This window comes from Gadus macrocephalus, chromosome 12 (genome assembly GCF_031168955.1).
Source record: "Gadus macrocephalus chromosome 12, ASM3116895v1".
Taxonomy (NCBI): domain Eukaryota; kingdom Metazoa; phylum Chordata; class Actinopteri; order Gadiformes; family Gadidae; genus Gadus; species Gadus macrocephalus.
Window position 1 is genome coordinate 14,773,597 of NC_082393.1, and position 4,987 is coordinate 14,778,583.

The window sequence follows — 4,987 nt, forward strand, 5'->3', positions numbered from 1 at the left end:
CTCACCCAACTGAGCTTCTTGGCATGCCCTGCAACCGCTGAGTCTTGGACGTTTATAAGTGGCCGTTCTCTCATTTTGATTTTTCTTAGTAGCCTCAACTGTTTCCAGCATCATCTTTTTGAATTCTTCTCCAACGTCAGTAGTGTTCTGCTTACTTCGTCCTGCAACTGTTCCATGGTTCCCTCCTCCTACTGTTGATCCAGGTTCGTCTCCGTCAGCTGGACCACAGGCTGGATCACCCTCCTGGCTAGCTCGCCAAAATATGTAGCGTGGCACAGAATGCAAACCCAAAGAAATTAACTTATAGGGGACAATGACTAAACAGTGATCTTCAGTTAATAATAATAATAATAATAAATGAAATTTATATAGCGCTTAATATGGTACTATAAGACCCTTGCAGTTTCTTTTTTTTTCTTTTTTTTTTATTCCCTGCAGTTGTACTCATCTACAGGGAATCTCATTGTCTGGCGTAATCAAAATAATAACGAAATAACAAAATGCATAAAAATAACACCATTTCTGACACTATAATGTGTAATATGTTTGCCAGTTACATCAGAAGTCTCTGAAATAATACATAATAATAATAAAGGATACACTGCCTAATTATAAACAAATGTCATAAAAATAGCCAAATAGTAATTAAAATGTTTCTGTTCATTTAAATGTAACATAAGGTGTTAAATGGGCATTTTATATTATCAGTCCTGAATTAAAGCTAAATTGTATTACAGTGGACCTTCTATTATCAATAACATTATACTGTTGCCCACAAAATCAATACAATAGGACACAATGGTGAAATGCAGTTTAGACCCCTTCGTATTTACAGACAGATAATATAACAGTAAAACACCAGTTTCTTAATGAACCTTCATAAACGGCCATAACAGTTCCCAGAATCATAACATGAGCAGCGGGCTTCCTCGTAAGGGCTCATTGTCAAGGCATCCGCCACGTGCCCGTACCACTATCCTAACATGGCGACCGCAACACTACATTAGCTGCTAACTGACTAATCAAGACGGTGATGCGGTGAGCAGCTCATAAACACCTTATAACATGACGGTGTTATCATCATACAGTGCAACCATTCTCTCCACTCCCGTTCTAACCTAATATCACCAGCTTACCTGCAAAATGCAAGGAAATGAACTTATAGGTGAAAATGACTAAACAGTAATCTTCAGTTGTAGGCCTACTCATCGACAGGGAATCTCATTGTCTGACGTAATCACGCGAGATTTTCACCCTGTTACTTTCTAGCAACTCTGCTGCTACTGTAGCGCATTTGCCACCTACTGGCGATTTATGGGTAGTACACCTTCACAACCACACCAACAAACATGAACACTGTACACTGCACTCAAACTCAAAACAATGACTCTCCCTCCGCACACACACATGAACATGTGGAAAATGTATACGCACACCGAACCAAAGAAATACTCGCCCAATGAGCGTCAACAGACCTACTGCGCCACACTACCAAGGAACTGAGTTGAAAATGTTACACTCTTACCGCATATGATAAACAATACACAGGTATCTGCCATGTTAATGTCAAAGGTGTTACGATGACAAGTTTGGGGATAATACATCTATACAAAGTATTTTCAATAAAAAACGAATTGACATACTAACAATAAAACAACATGCATGGCTACACCATCATAAGTCAATCTAATTAGTGCCTGAAATGTGTCCACAGACATGGTAACTAACGTATGATAGTAAGCATTATTGGCCCTTAAAGGCCCACTATGCAACTTCGGGCATTTCTTCGCTGTTTTCTTGGTTTTGGCACGCACATTTCTCGACACAGCGCCCCCTACAGCTTCGTAGTAGATATTTTACAACACTGTCGTAACAACTCGTTGACGACCCTTCCCCATGCACTTCTACGCGAGCCATGTGCATTTGTTTTCAAAGAAGCCGGCGAATGCGTGGAGCCATGTCCGAAGTAGATGTTCATAAAGTGTAGGCAAGGTTATACATTTTTAAAATGGTGTATTTGTATTGCAATAAACATAAATCCATAATTTTTTTATAGTTGACGGGGAGAATTTATACCCTAGATTATAATTGTTTTATCTTAGGTTGAACAGAACAATCTGTGTAAGAGTGTTGGCCAACATAATAATCTAAATAAACAAGAACCTGGATTCGGGGGTTCAGTCTGTATCTGGGGGACGAGACAGACGAACAGCAAAACACCCATGGAAACAAAGGTGTTTATATGGTTGCAACCAAGCAAGCTAGAAACATACAGGGCTCACAACAAAACGGTCGAGAAAACAATTTTTATTTAACAAAATGGTTGAGCAAACACATTTGTACAGAGACTATCAACATCAAGAATACCACGAAGACAAAGTTCACCCAAGGGTACTTTCTATTTCAAAAGCAACACGGCCAAGTCGGCGTCTCATTTGCAGTCTTCTTTTTCTTTCAGTTCACGCTATTCCTGAAAAGCTTGCCCAACGTTTACTCGTGTCTAGCCTCTCTGTCGGTCAGTCTCCCACAGCAAATCGCAAAGTGTTAAAATCCCAGAGTATTCATGACCAGAGTAGATTTTATACACTTTGGTGTTGAATAGGCACTAAGTACATTTTTTGGGGTGTACCAGAAACACTCTCGGGTGTTGTCTCTAAGTATAATGCTGGTGTAGAGTAATTTAAGTGTTTATTTTAGGATGATGGACTCCCTGAGTGTACAACGGTTGAGTGTCCAACTATCCCGGCGGCACGTCGGTTTAGGTTTCGATTCGTCATTGGCTCGCTGCGCCTTCTCATTGGTTGAATCTAGAGACATGTGACCGTTTGTCCTCTTCCACACTACGCAGCAAACTGTTTCGGCAGAGACGGTTGACTAGAGAGGATCGAATCAATATCGCCAAGGAATTGCTCCGAGTGAGCGAAGACATTTTTGAACTTCATGGGAATGTAAACAGGTAAGAAAAGTACCAAGTGAATAATGCACAGGGTTTCTATGTTTCATAGTTAGTTGTGCGTATGTCCTTCATATAGGTCAGAAATTGTATTCATAATGGGTCTTAAGAAGGTATTAGAGGCTTACATTTAACTTGTTCAAACCTGCAGAAACCCTGAATGCAGAATATTCAGCATTTCTTCGTCTTTTAGATCTGATAACCAACTTATAAATGCTAACGATTTTAGCTAACGTCAAACGTAATGGCCAATGCTAATGAGGCACATGTCTTCAATTTAGCTAACGCCTCATTAACATTTTTAGCTAATGCTAACGAGGCACGTGGCTTTAATTTAGTGGGAGCGTGTCTATGTTCCCCGGGTCCTATGTTCCCCGGGTCCTATGTTCCCCGGGTCCTATGTTCCCCGGGTCCTATGTTCCCCGGGTCCTATGTTCCCCGGGTCCTATGTTCCCCTCTTTGTATGAGACTGGGGAACATAGGACCCTTTTTTTTTTTTTTTAAAAAGGGTCCTATGATAATAACCTGTTTGTATTTGGCCACCTTTTTAGATGCTGACTATTTATTGACAATAACTTTTTGAACCTTTTATGTTGTGTCATGTGCTTTCATCAGGTGTATTTCATGCTCAAAGTATGTGCTCTCCCTTTTCAGGTTGGGATAGTGACATGGCCTCACTTCTCCTGCTGGTCTACCTCCTGCCACCACCTCCAAGTGGAAAGAAGGGAGCTGTCAAAATCAGTATCCGGGAAGCTGTGGATCGTGTAGTGAAGTTTCACAGGGTAATTGTATCCTGATAATTTTTATTTTATTTTTAAAGGTCCCATGGCATGCCGCCAGAGCTTGTGTGTTGCTGATGGATGTCACAATCTCTGTGTTGGCCAATCTACTTATCGAGTCTTGAAAACAAAATGGCGTCGACGGGTGATCTACTGATGGTATTGTGTGTATAAAATGTACTTTTTAATAAACAATCTGTACACTTACAAAGTTCTCAATGCCTCGTTTTATATGTTAATACCCTTATTGAACTACCAAAGAAGTGTCGGGCTACTTCTAGCCTTTTAAATGGTTTAAAATAGCGATTTAGTTTTTACCATAACCACTGCCCCATTGTTCCAAGTTTATAGCGTTTTGATAGAATCGGCTAAAAACAGCCAACTGAAGAAAGCGTCTATATGTGTTTTTTTGTGTTCCAAAACGAACGTTTCAACTCATTATCATACAAAACATATCCCAAATCCGTTTTACACCGGAATTCCCCTTTAATTGGTTGACGGGGACACATTTATTTATTTATTTTCAAGTTGTTTGTTACATCATATAAATGTAAAACTAAATATGGTTCTTGATGTAAAATAATTAAAGTTTAACTATAATGTTAACTATATTATATATGTATGCACTGTAACAACAACAGCAGCAATAATCTAATGTGTAGACTATTCATTCATGAAGTGTTGATAATTCACCTCAAAGGTGTTGGTTGTACACCAGTCAGAGTACATTCTCACTCTAGAAGTATTAAATAATCAGCTCTGCGAAGTGCTACAAAGCACTGACTTGGAGTACATATTTTCTCTCTCTGGGGTTCTAGGTTTACACTGCAGGTGTAAGGAAGCACTGAATGAGTGCCCAAAAGTACCACTAATAGAGTACATTTGCACTCTCAAAGTGTTCAAATGTAACTCTAAATTTGGAGTACATATTTTGCTCTTCTAACAGTGTTCAGCGAACACTGAACTCTTGGACCTATATATACCCCGAAGTGAGTGTTAAATGTACACCCATAGAGTACAATGTACACTGTGGTTTTTGCTGGGCCCTTTTCTCTTCTTCTGTTCCTCCAACATTGGGTTTCTCTGACTCTTTTTAGTCGGCTCATCTATGATGAATGTAACAATCCCTTAGTTACTTGTGTTTATATCGAGCCGGTTCCGTGTTTGGGGGTCTGCCGTAAAGCAATTTGTTACTTCGCGAGACCCGAGACTCCCGCGAGAGTTGGCGGCGGGTCGCCGGCAGAAACATATTCCT

At 40.0% G+C, this 4,987-nt stretch overlaps 1 long non-coding RNA gene across 2 annotated transcripts; it reads left to right on the plus strand.

The window, feature by feature from the left end:
* The first annotated feature begins 2,522 nt into the window (after positions 1-2,522).
* LOC132469272 (uncharacterized) lies at positions 2,523-4,586 on the plus strand. Of its 2 annotated transcripts, XR_009528390.1 has the most exons (3): positions 2,527-2,729; positions 2,763-2,956; positions 3,608-4,586. It is a non-coding gene; the product is annotated as an uncharacterized LOC132469272 (long non-coding RNA). The 2 variants fall into 2 exon arrangements; XR_009528389.1 differs by having other exon boundaries at positions 2,523-2,956.
* Positions 4,587-4,987: the final 401 nt, after the last annotated feature.